Below are 14,320 nucleotides of genomic sequence, written 5' to 3'. Positions count from 1 at the left end.
GTTTTACTTTAAATACTCATTATGCAAAATAATATCAAAATATTCTTAAAAATAAATGTATCACAATTATTAAAAAATATTACATAAATAAATTTAAATATTTAATTTGTTGACTATATCACACAATTATTATATTTGCTATTTCTTTAAGGAATATAAATTGTTCCTTCTTTTTAAGAATTAAACTTTATATAATTTAAACAGGTTACTTATTAATTTATGAAAAGAAAACTGTGCAACACGTCAAATAACTCGTCAAAGGTTTTATCACGCCTGGTTAATAATAGAGGAGCATCATCCATCTCTCTGTGAAACGTTAGAGGCACTTTCTCACTGTGCGCAGCCAGAATGGGACAAAGTTATTTTGCCGGCATGCAAATGAAGCAGTAATTTGTGCATACTAAAGCAGCGTACACGTCGTGCAGTCGCTGCTGCTGTGTGAATTCTCGGCAACTCTTGGTGCAAATGAGCAGATTAATCATCCTTACGCTGGAGAAAAGGAAAAATCGAAAATTTTTATGGGGATATTTTTCACAAACACACACACACGCGACACGAGGCGCGTGCATGCATATTTTATGCATGACGGTTTAGGCGCACTTATCCCTACACTTGTCGCCGAGTATTTAGATTTATGACTGCGCCTTTGTTTTCAATTGTCTTGGCAGATAAATAAAAAGAGAAGTTCCTTCTCTCCGCATTTCGCAAAGTGCTCCCTTTCTGCCGCTGCTGCAGCTCCGCGAAATCTGCTCGCTGCTTTTTATCCTTTCCGCCTGGACGACGTGCCACGGGGTGACATTCGCATTACTTTGTCCGCTTACACATTATATTTATATGCGCGAGGCTCAGTTTCGTTATTGTTTTGGGCAGGTTGCGAGACTGTTCGTCCTGCGATGGCATTTCCGTGATGTGCGTTGACATGGAAATGTGAAAATGCGAATTAAAGTGTCACGAGGAATAAAAAGCAGAGATATGAATTTAAACAAACTTTTCATAGAATTAGCATCATTTCAAATATTCAAATTTTAAAGGAGATTATATTTACCATCACCTAATGGCTAGAAAAAGCAAAAGCCAAAGTTTGAGTTTGCAATTTATTCTGAAAATTTGTTTTAGAACCTGTTGTACATATAAACATTTCGTCATTTTTAATTATTGATTAATTTTTTATTTCTATATTCATCATAAATCATGCGCATAGAATTATTTATGCAAGTGGAACATTAAAAGAAAATTAAAAAAGTCACGCTGCTTTTCCCTGATTCGTTTTATTTTTCATAAACTAACCAACTCATCCTCATTTTTAATCATCTTTATTTAAAGTAGTACATAACATTGATTTATGTAAATATTTTATTCCCATTTTTTTTTTAATTTTCCAAAACATTTTATTTATTGAAAAATAAGAAATATTTGGAAGGGAAATATGAAATTTTTGGCCATACTATCTAGAACATCTGAAATCAAAAAGACCGTAGCCGCCTCATAAGTTTTTGTTCTTGTCATCTATTAAATCAACAAATTATAATTTTCATCCTAAAAAATTAGCAATGAAAATTTTTTAAACAGATATTCCAGATGTTTCATGCATTCCATGTCTGCACATCCAATTTTATCGATGTTAACAAAAAGCAAAATTATATTGCATGTGCACGAGACGAGCAGAGAAAATCGTCATGGGAAACAATTTCTCTCAATAACCATCAATTTTTTCACTCTCACTCTCTTGTGACGCGCCGCTGGCATTTTATTATTTAAAAGGCAGTATATTGGAGTTGCTGTATTGACAAGCAGAGCCAATCGGCCACTTGATTTGAGCTAGAAACAAACTGCCGTCCAACGCAAACAAACATTAGTCACGAGTTTTTGGGGCTGCTCAATTAGGGATGCGTCCAAAAAAGTGACAAATCGTCCGCAAGTTAAGCGTAACAGGTTGTCGCGACCAAAACTAAAACTTGCAAGTCACACCGTGGTGACGAGATTTTCACCCGGCGCAAAATGTCGCGAAACGGAAACGACTGTCAAATGTACTGTGGGAAGAATCGGTTGACAAAATTTTTCCACGAGTATAATATAGAAAATAGGCAATGCTATTATTATCTTTAAACTTTTGTTCCAAAAGCTTTTTTTTTATCAAATTTGGAGGGGGGGGGGGGAGAGGGCAAGAACAAATTAAAATTCTCTAAAATTAATTAACAGAATCAAATCGCATCGCAGAAAATCTTATATTAGCTTAATTTTATCACATACTTTCAATTAATTTGAAATTTTCAGAGTAAAAGAATTTTTTTTTCAAAGTGTTAATTTATAACAGTTTAATTGATCTTCTTTCGAGTTCACATTCGATCCGTGCTCTGCAAAATAACTGGAAACCAGCTTAAATTCACGGGAGGTTTGGACCTCTTACTTTTTGCAATTGATGCCATAGACTGATCTATCAGCTGAATATTAATATTCTTACATATTAATACACATTAACTTCAAAATGACAAAGGATATGAATTCAGAATAAAATATAAATTAAAATTGGTATATAATTACAATTCCGTATTTCGTATCAAGTAAACTTTTGAGTAAACATATATTTGCAGATTTTAACAAACAATGCAAACTGTTAAATATAAATATAAAAAATAATTAATAGCAAATTTTTTTTTTAAGAAAAATTTGATGAATTGAAAATAAGATACATCAAATAAAACAATAAAAATCTCTAAAAAAATTAAAAATGGATATAACAGTAAAAAAATTAAATATTAAAAAAATTAACGCACACAATATTTTATATTAATTTCTAATGTTTAAAATCAATTTTTAATACATATTAAATTACTTTAAAACCAGAACTAAATAAAGAGATTTTAGTTTGTACTATTTTATAGGGACAAAGCTCTATATAAATGTTGATGAGTATTGATTAATAATGTTTGAACTTTGAACGCGTTGAATGTTTCTTCATCGGGCTCTAACAGTGTTAAAAAGGGCCATCAACCATAAATTCCACCTAAAACAAAGGCCAAACCCAGAAAATAGAGCTATATGAGCTTTCTTGCGGCGCTTTAGCGGGAGGCTGGCAACTTTCTTGCGGGCGAGTGGTGCGGTCAGTCGCCGCCAAGCGTGACCGGAGAATCCTCCGGCAGAACTAACTCACTTTGCGCGACTTCCGCAGGCGAATCCGCAGGAAAACGTGCATCATTTGCACTCGCGGCGCAGGACCCCACCTTGGAGGGCTCACTGCGCAAATCGCTCGCCTTTTTTGCACTCAAACACCGACCGCATAATTTGGACGCGCGCAAAAAAACAGCCGACAACAGACAAAGTGGTAAAAACTTTATATTCCTACCTTGTGACTGTCGGTGTAGATGAAAAACGAAGCTGCGGTTACTTGGCTGGCGCAATTTGCCGGATGCTGAATTTGCCCCAAGGGAAACCGTGAATTGACAAATCACCACTGAAACAAAAGGTGGAAAAAATTTTAAAAAAAATTGAGAATTTATAATTTCTAGGTTTGACTTTTAATTTAATATAAAAGTATAAATTATCGAGTCAATCCAAAGTAAATTTATATTTCCTGGAGGGTTGGAAGATAAGAAATCATGGAAATTTTAATAAGAAGTTATGCCCCGCGAAAATAAATTATCTTGTGTTGACGGAAAACTGGCGAAACACCACAATGCAATTTCGACACCTCATAAAACTTCTCAACTCCAGCATGCGGCATTGTTACTGTACAGAATTTTATACTTGCGACGTATCTCTCTCGAGCGGCATTGTTTCATTTTTGTTGCCCATAATTCAATTCACACCCTCGAATGGATCGGGTAGAATTCACGACTTGCCATAAAAAGCGCTCAAAATTGAACTGGCGTACAAGCGGAAAAAATTTGACGGAAAAAAAATGGTACGCAAAGGCAAGGGGAGTTTTCTGGAGAATTGAAATATTGCTTTGGAGATGGCTTCGGAACTATACAAGACAGGAAAATTGCTTTTTACCAAACTTTCATGGTAATATTATTTATTTTCTGGAGGTGTACAGACTGCAAATAAAAAGAGATAAAATTTTATATGAAAAGCATTTTATATCTAGTTTATTGTGGCAATGAGAGTTGCTAGAATCGGAAATTAATTTAAAAAATCTCTTAAATATTCATCTTTTAATCCATACATTTATTTTGCATTGATTTCTGCTTATTGTTAGTAAATATCACAATTTTGTTATGCCGACTAATTTTGCTCACATTTGCTATTAAAAATAATAATAATAAATGCTAAAACGGGATTTTGCCAATCCTTTACTGCCCCTTACCAAACAAAGCCAACAAATTTCAAACACTATTTTCAGTACCACTATCAATAAGAAACAGATTCCTAGACCAAATTTGAATTTACAGTTGCGAAATAATTTTTCCGTATTAATTTAAATTCAAATAACTAGGACTAGCCAGCATCAACTTTCTTCAAAGAGTGCAAGAGGAAAGGACTAGTGCCTGATGATATGCTAATTAAATATATACATCGTTGATAGTTCTTATTGCTTTCATTTTAATTTATACTTCAATGACAGTTTAATCATTGCACACCAAAACTGTCAAACATTTTCTGTTGCAAGATGGTGACAGCTAAAATAGAATACTTCTTTTAGGGTGGAAAACTCCACTGCGAAATTCAGGCGAGCAAAATTGATTCGCAAACCCGTCAGCGGCCGGAACACATGCGAGAAAAAAACCCCGCTCGGGAAGGCGGGCAGGTAATTCGAGAGGAAGCGGGCAATTTGCAAGTGTCCCGCCTACAATGTAGTTGCATTACCCAATCGCCTCCCCCAGTCCGTGTAATCAAATACCTTTGGCAGCGAGAGAGAGAGAGAGAATGAGAGCGATCATATTGCATGTGATGCGATTATATCTTGATGATTGAACTTAGCCTTGCGCCAAAATAGATTTTGACAGGCGCGCCTGGTGTGATGGGTATATTAACTGAATATCGCTCGAAACACCACACCAGCAAAGTATTTGGCCAAAAACCGGCACTTTTCCTCCTCGCATCGTTGATCTTTGTAGAAGGTCCGGCCGAAAATTTCCATCCGAGCAACAAGTTTTGTTCTGCAAGTCCACACCGCGCGTTGTGCGACACTTTGCCTCGTAAAGTTATTTGAAAGTTTGCAAAGGGCAGACAGGTTGGCCGAAAGTTGCCCCGATAAAGCTCAACCAAACTCTCGGAACTCTAATTTTAGGGTGCAGAAACTTGTTTGGAGGTGGGAAGGTGTTTGATTTTAATGCCCTTGAATTTGCGACACGCCAAAAATTAAATAAGTTACAACTTTAAAGAGCAATTTGATTATTTTTTTTTATGTTTTATTTGTAACAAATTCCTGCATATCTATTATAATTATTACAGTAAATAACGTCAAAATCGTGAAAAGTATTTATACTTATATTAGATGGGATCAAAGCTGATTTAAGTAAATTGAGTCACTTCAAATATAATAAAGCACTAATTTGTATTGTCATTACATTACACAAATAATTTGGAAATTGCCTCTCACTGTTTTAATAACATGAACCGTTTCGCGACAATTGTTTTAAATAACATAAAATTAAATTTAACTAATCAAGTAAATTTAAAAAAAAATGATTATAAACAAGTAAAATTTAATAACAAATTTATTTTTGTTTGTCAGTATTTACTGCCAGTAAAATTTACGTTAGATACTTATTTCAAATACCTGAGTCTGCAGCCATGCGACTTTGGACACTTTTATGCCTAATACATAAAGGTAAAGGCGCCAGCTTTAAAAGACTTTGCAAAGCGCATTACTCGAGGGACGGAAACTGTGCGTGTTTGCGGACGGCAATATTTATTCACAGCGAGAGATGGCCTCGGTTGGGCCAACCCTTGGGTAACATTGTCATTGTGCACTACTGGTCGGCAGAGACCAGAGAAACCAAACTAACATCACAATTTTTCCACGTCTTTTTACTTTTTACTGTGTCTCATTCTATCTGTGATCTTTAAAATAAGAACCTAAGTTTATGGACGGATTATTTGTAGAATTAATTTCTTTAAAACATTTTTTTTACTATTGGATAAAACTGCCCTATTGGTTTGCAGGAAAAAATGGAAAATTAGTGAAAACTACTACTAACAAAATGTAAAATTTTCAACGTTTATTTTCTCTTTATCACCTAAAAAGTCCAGATTTGTTATCTCAATTAGAGGGAAAGGAAGGAATACGGAGGAGAGATAGAATTTTAACTTTATTATGCAGTTTTAAATTAAAATTAGATTGTAGTAATTAAAATAATTATGTATTGCTCAACTTTAATCTTATTTTATGTTTTAAGTTCAAATAACTGGTGTAAAAAACTATAAGTAAATGAAATTATCATCTGCACTTAAGATGTAAATAATTATAAAAATTCAATTTTCAGAATCAATATTCATTAATTTTTAGTGCACAAGGTTTCAGTAGTTAAAATGTTCTACGAATCGTTGTGTCATCTTTCAAAGTTGCAGCCTCGCAGTGCATTTGCGTCAAAAAGCATTTCGCAATCGCTCACCTTGCATTAAGAAAACTCGCGAGTGCAACAACTCGTGAGAGATTTCTGAGAAAAATAAGTTTGCCTGCAAAAAAAAAATCCGCAGACGAGTGCGGCGTCCGCGAGATGAAGCTCGGCGATGAGCTTTTTTATTTTTTCTTCCAACAGAGTTTTGTCTGCAGGCGAGCTTTGCTTTTCATTTTATGCACTTGCCACTCTCCGGCGCGTTAATGCTTTCCTGGAAGACTCGCTTGTTTGGTTCGAAAACAACAAAATAAACACTCTGCTCGTCAACGCCAAGAGAGTTGTTGCAAAATTATTTGTCGCGCACTGTTACACATTTCCCAGGGAAAATTTATGTCGTGTTTTCTCGCACACTCGGAATTATTTAATTAGTTGATATTTACTTTTAAACGTGCAGAATAAAAAGGACTGCTGCTAGATTTATGTAGTGGATTGAAAAGTAAGCACAAAGTAAATAGATAATGAACATAAATTTCAAGTAAATTGTTGAGAAGCTCGTAAATTCTTCTCGTTTTGCCGTAAAAAAGAGAGAGAACTCCTCCTTCATTCTGGGCAAGGAAATAAAATCTCCGGCGAAGGTCACGCAGTTTAAAGTGAACACCCGCTTGCTCAATGCATAATCATTTAAATCTTATAACGAGAGGTGAAATACGTTTAATGAGCTTGTTTTTACATGCAATTAAAATGTACCTTGCCTCTGAACGTTGGCGGAATTTTGAATTAAAAAAATTATTCTTATTTCTTGGTATCAATAAAAGGCGTTGAGTTGTAGGGCAAAAAAACAAGAAAGATGGTAATGCTGCATAATATATTATCACTTTTTAAACTGCATTACATGCAATTATTTCTCATTATATAATTGGTGATTTTCCAAAAACCTCAAGGTTTCATGAATTTAGACAATTTATTAATGGAATTATTAATAACAATTTTAAAGTTTAGGAAAACGATAAGATTTTGCATTATTCTAGCAAGTAAAAGAAGCCATAATATGGCATATTATGCTCTAAAAAATAAAATTAAAACTAATTAAATAAGAGGTACCTGAATAATTATGTTGCAAAAGTTTCAGAATCACGGAATTTTTGGAACAATTTATTCTATTGGTGGTGTCCTTTTAAGAAATGAATAAAATTAATGTTCTAATTTGTTTAAAACATTTTGAAACAATGTGGGCTTATAAAAAAGTAGAAAGAAAAAAACAATAATAATTAATTTGGCACAAAGAGGATTTTCTTATTATTATTTTCATATGAAACTGAGTAAAAAATATGAAATTTCTGATTTGATAATATTTTTTGTAAGAATGTATGCAGACGTGTCTGTTGAAAATCGAGATTGGATGATGAACTGGTGTGCTCGTCTTCTCTCATCAACCCATGCATGTTTCGCTCGCAGTCGAGTGTATTCATTCTCACAAATATTGACTCCCGCGACACCCCTTGCATTCAGAACGAGAGACAGACGGTCTGACTAGCCTGCAGACACTCTCGATCTTATCTCGCTCGCATCCTTTCCGCCTCTCCACTCGATCATGAATTTCAGCAGCGACGTGTCGCAGACCCACGACCGCCCCCAAATATTTATCCTTTCACCCCTAGAGCCCGAAATCTCCTTGTAATTACTTTTGGCACTATCGGGAAATAGTTCGACCTTGATATTAGCTATTACCATAACAATTGATTCGCACCACCCTCTCGACGTCGCCTGTCAGTCAGACGAGTCAGTCAAGCGTCGCGCCCGGGGGATGAAAGGCGAGGCCTAGCTAGATTGGCTTGGATTTCAAGGGTGCGGAATATGCAAACTTTAGGTCTTAGGATTTAAACCTGACATTTTTTAAGAAAATTTTGTTTACCGACCAAAAATGTGTTATTTAATATTAGAGGAAACTTAAGTCTGCAATAAGTAATTTCAATTTTAAGGGTATCTTATAAATTTCATGGATAATAACCATCCACCCAGGAAAAAAGAAGCATACAGTCTCTATTAAGAAATTTATGATGCTTGAACAGGTGCTTCTGTAATTTAAATAGCATTACGCACTTGTATTGATTTTCTAGATAATAATATTTCATATGATAAGTAAAACATTAATTTGCATTAAAAAAATTAATACTATTAATTCAATTAATTATATTTAAATGAAACTAATAAAGTTTAATATTAATTTAGAAAAAATAATATTTTATTTCATATTTAACTTTCAAACATAGATTAAATAATTAAATATTAATGTTGCTTGTTTGTCCACATTGCTACAAATATATTGTTTAAAGTCAATTGATAAAAACAATTATTAAGTAATAATTAACAAAGTTATATAACGTTTCCAAGATTATAAAAATTATAACTCATTTATATTTAAGAAAACATTAAGTCAGGGTTTTAATTTATTTCAGTGAAATTTTTATAAGGAATGTGATCAGGAATATGCAAATGCAAACTAGTTACTTTCCTCAAAATGCGAGTGGCTGTGTTTGTTTATTATGTTTATTCGGTGGCGTCTAATGTGGTGCACGCGCCTGCTCTTGCCACTCGCATTCCTCGCCAAATTATTCGGGCCAAATTGAAATTAAATTACACACTCGGCGGCAGGCGCAGGAATCCAGCAAAGGACATAAATTCAAAGTGGCGACCGCCGCCGAAAATTCCACAGCTGCTGTGTTGCGATAATAATGTGCTGTTTGCGATAAACTTTAATTAATTCTTCCAATTTCCAAAGGAGAATTCCGTCGTGGGTTTCGCATTTAGATGTTTATTTGGCGAGGATGCATTTAATTTTTTTTCCGAGTGCGAAATATAAGTTTCTCACAGAATTGCATCGAGGGCAATTTGCGTTGCGCCATCTCCTCTCACGCCTCTCCAAAGAACAAATCATCGATCACGACTCGCACATATAATACCAACCAACGATGCAGTTTGGAATTTTTCACTCATTTCTCCGCGTTTAATTATAAATTTACTATCGACGCTGCTCAATAAATCGTGCTGTTTATTGGAATCGGGAACAAGTGGCTCGTAAACATAAATCTCGCTCGCTCCTTCGAGTTAATAAGCCATTGCGTACATAATAAAGTGCGCCGCTTTATTCTCCGGCATTGAAATTACCTTTGATTTTTTTATTGTTGCAACGGACGCCATATTTGTTGCGAAAAGAGTGCCTTATTGCTGCCATTGCTTGTTCAAAAAAGACAAGGGCCCGGTATATTCGTGGCAGCGACGGGAATCACGTCATTTGCACCAAGTGCTTTGCAAACATCAGCCATTTTTCTTCTCACACCTGCTCATATTTTAGATTGAAAGAGACATTCTATGATTATTATCTGCCCAAATACCAGTGCGCAGGAAATAAATATTACGAATAAAAACTGAAGTATTTTAAACAATCCTACAATGAGCACTGCACAAATAAGATTTATAAAAATATATTTTTACTAATTTAATTTATGCTTGGATTTATAATATTATATTCAAATTTTGCATTACACCTGTTTGAAATTTGAATTTATGATAAGTATTACCAAAACGCTGCACAACAGAAGTGCATCGGTCTAGCGAAGCCAGCAAACAAATCCGATGGAAATCAACGGAGCAGTGTGGTGCTCGTTTGCGAGCGCGCGTGCAGCACGAGCGGGCGAGACAATCGTCTCGCCAATTAGCCAAACTCGAGGGCGAAATCTAATTACCGCGAGTTAAAGCACCTCGGATGCATTAATTAGATTTCGCCGAGCAGCCATAAATTATTTGCTCTTTGCAGTTGATTTTATTATGAATTATGTTAGCCGGCGCACAATTTATCACCGGTGGCGGTGCTGCGCCTCTGCGCTGCATTGCCTACCCTCGCAGGGGCGGCTCGCTGGGTGACGAGTGCTGTAATACACTCAGACAGAATAATGTAGTGCTGGTTGCGAAACGCAGCGTGAAACAAGCGGGGGCAGTGAGCAATCACTCATTTCAGCTGGATTGCCACTCTTCAAACAGTTTCAAATAAAATTTTAAAGCAGTATTAAAGATCGCTAGATGATTTATAATATTAATTAAATTATTAATCATACGGTGTTATTTTTAATCAATAATTCCATTTTTATAATATTTTCTCTGTAATGTAAATATAATGACAGGAAGATAGAATAACATAATTTCGTAGCCAATTTTGGCATAATATTTTCAGAATTAAATGGACTTCAGCAAAAGAACTCAACAACCTTGTAAAATATTTAATCAATTAATTACACACTAATTTACTTTCAGCTTTCAGTTGGGTCACCGGTTACCATAATTCACACCTTGCCAATTTAAATTACAAGTTTAAATTGAACATAGTCTCAATAATATTTCCTCAAATTGTAAAAATAGACCGCTGGATATAATCTCAATATTAAAATTTAATTAATTATTCAATTATTGATCAATTATTTCTTTCTGATAATTTATGATTTTGTTTTATAATCCATATTTAAAAAAAAAATCAAGACAATTTAAAATTAAAAGTGTAAAAGACTAGAGTAAAACTTATAGTGAAGAAGTTAAAAAAAAAAATGCTTTTTACTAACAGATCTTTAAAATTAAAATGTTTAATACATCATATCATAGTGAATTATTGAGTTTAAATGATAAATTATTTTAAAACTATGTATAAAAATTAAGTTTCAAATTTCAAGAATTAATTTTCAATTTAAAAATCATGTAAAGTTCTATTTATGCAACTTTACGCTGCCCCAGGCAAAATGTAAGAGGTTGGTTTTGAAATGCACCAGATTGAATGCGACACTCCATGACGATCCGCATGCAAATTGTGTTAAGCCCGATGCGGCCAAAGTATGTGCCCGACTCATAATTGCGTATGTGTAAGCTCCGGCAGACAAGGGCACTTGCAAACTATCGGTGATCGCACTCCACCATCGTGTATAGTTGGTGGAATGAATTTACACTCCAAGTAATCAACCAGGACAACACATCCAATCAAATAGAAACTGATTTTGAATATTCGCATACGCCGGCGTCAGAAAGTTTCACACTAAAAAATGTTTTGCAGACGTACAATAACAACAAAAGTGAGAGAGCGAGCTTCAACTTCTTGCGCCGCTTTATTAATATTTAACTTGGATTCCATTCGGCGAATTTACATACAAACTCCAGAGTGCGCCTCGGGCTATTTAATAAAAAAGCTGGTGCCGCCGACGCCGCGTGCTACAAGCAAGAAATGATAAGACAGACACAACTACTTAAACAACTCTATGAATATTATTTTTGAGCGCGGCATCTCTCTGCAAGAGTGAGAGAGAGAGGAAAACATCAAGAGAACTGGTGGAGGAAGAGACAGAGAGAGGCAGCCTGCGAAACACATTTTTTTCCTGCGACAAAACTGTTTACCAAACGTCTTCAGTGTCGTTTTTATGCAAATATTTCATATCAGACTTTGCATTTCGCGATAAACTGGGTGCGATATGAGATTTTGAAATGTTTACCAGGCAAAACAAGCGAGCGGAATTGCCCTTGCGAAATTTCGTCCCACTTCCTCTGATGGAATTGCAAAGAGCAAAAGCTTTTTTGGCGGGATTTTGAATTTTCATCAGCAGAGAGGCCATTTGAAAGCGTGATAAATGCTGATGAAAGCGGAATATAAATTACGATGGGCACTTTAGTTGAACGACAGCACTTCAACATAAAATTTTTGTTTAAAATTTTCAGCAAAATACAACTAATTCTGATAATAATACAACAAATCTGTTTCTATTATTATGGTATTTTCTATACACAACTTAGTATTTCAATTAATTAATTTTTATTATATTAAATTTTAGTACTTTCCTATCAATTTTTTATGCTTGCTACAGTTTTAAATTTAGTAATCCAAATTTAATCAATAAAACATTTATTTTTCTGAATTTAATTTAGTAGTTATATAGTTAAATTTAAATTTTTTAATAGTTTTATAATGATATATTAAAAAAAAATAGCGGAGGATAGTATCAGGGCAGTATAGAAAATAAAATCTTTAGTTTAACATTTAGTGTCGGGAACTTTTTTATTATATTATTCCTTCTTATTTTAGATTTTCAGAAATAACTCAATTTCTTTGAAATATAGCAAGAAATGCATTAATCTATCGCAAGTGTTGGAAGTGTTGAAAGACGAAGGAGCAAAATAGATGGAGCACTTTGGTGCCAGAATTTGAGTCAGCAGACTTTTATGGCGTGGGGGAGATTGGCGAAATTATATGCGCTTGGTGCCGAAACTCTTTTCGCATCAATTGTGATTAGATATTACGGCGGTGAAAAAAGTTGTAAATTGCACGCGCGCGCATAGATAAAGAGGGCAAAAATGCGAGAGTGCAAGAAAGAGAACGAGCCAGTGGAGAGGACATTAAGGGGTTTTGAATATATATGGTGCCGGCTTAAGAGAGTAATGGAGAGAACGTAACACATAGAAGTCAATAAAAACGGGCGGACCTGAAATTTATGGCAATGTGTGATATAGAAAAGGAGAGAAAGAGAGGCGAGCGAGCGAGGTCCTCGAAAGAAACTGGTAGCAAGCAGCCCTAACCCTTCTCTTCGGAGCGGAATCGGGGTCGCCGTCCGCCCGCCCGGCACTGAGGAAACAGCCATTTTTAGGGTGTGTTTTTCCAGCGTGCATTAGATTTATTGCGAGTTCAAGAGGAGCATCGCGTTTGTTTCTTTAGTGAAAGGAAATCAGCGGAGGAAACTGTTGAGCTGCAGATTTCTTTAAACAGGCCACATGGGGAACAGTAGCAGTTTCTTGCACGTGCTGCGTCGAGGGGATCCATTTGTATCGAATCCTGATCTTTCAAATACGCACGGATTTATTTTATGTGTCGCGGCAAATACAGTTCTAAAAAGAAAAGTGTTAAATTTTATGGGTCTACGTTCCGAAGTAGGCAACTGGCTTTATATATGTGTCCACCAGGTTGCATACATTACAAAGAAAAGTCGATTTTGTCCATAGGGCCGAGATTCGCGACCTAAATCTATCTATTTTATTATTAACATAAATAATAAACAATTTTTGCATATTTCCGGCTGACTGAAATGGAATTTTTTTATAAATTAACAACTACAAATAATACAAATACTGCGCATAACCAGATTATTTTCAACTTTGAAAGCTATATAAAATTTATGCATTCAAGTAATTCAGAAAAATTAAATTTTAATATTAGTTCAGCTTCATCTAAATAGCTTAAAATTAATTAAAAATGATTAAATTAATGATTGGAATAGACAATTCTAATATAACACTGTCTGGATTTATTCACGTTGTTGAGGTTTTTGATCTCGTTGAAGCTTTCAAAGACAATTTGTATCACTATACCTCATCAATCTGATTCAAGAGTCTCAAGTTGGCAACAAATTGCCCGCCTCGGTGCTTTTTGCTCCTTATTCCTCCTCAGCGAACTGTCGTATACATTTTATTCACATTCGCAGAGAGCAGGGTTGTTTTATTGCACAGCCAGAGAGAGAAAAGGCGAGCACATAAATAAGAAAATGCATTAAACGCAAGCAGAAAGAAATGTAGCGCATGTAATGTATGTGAGTATTGTGCGCCGCTCACAAATGCAATTCTTCTCTCAGCTCCGCGGCGTGTGTGTTTTTGTGTTTGTTGCCGCGGAACGAACGAAGCTTGACGCAAGAGAGTGCAGTTTTGCGTTTCTTTTTTTTCTAAAAAAGAGCGGAAAACTTGCGAGAGGGCGTGTGAAAGAAAGGCCTGCTTATCTAATTCCGTCGCAGCAGCCAACAGCC

The sequence above is a fragment of the Neocloeon triangulifer genome, unplaced genomic scaffold (genome assembly GCF_031216515.1).
Source record: "Neocloeon triangulifer isolate White Clay Creek 2 clone unplaced genomic scaffold, ASM3121651v1 ptg000017l, whole genome shotgun sequence".
In the NCBI taxonomy this organism is placed as follows: Eukaryota; Metazoa; Arthropoda; class Insecta; order Ephemeroptera; family Baetidae; genus Neocloeon; species Neocloeon triangulifer.
The sequence above is the reverse complement of the archived record's forward strand: the minus strand, read 5'-3'. Positions refer to the sequence as shown.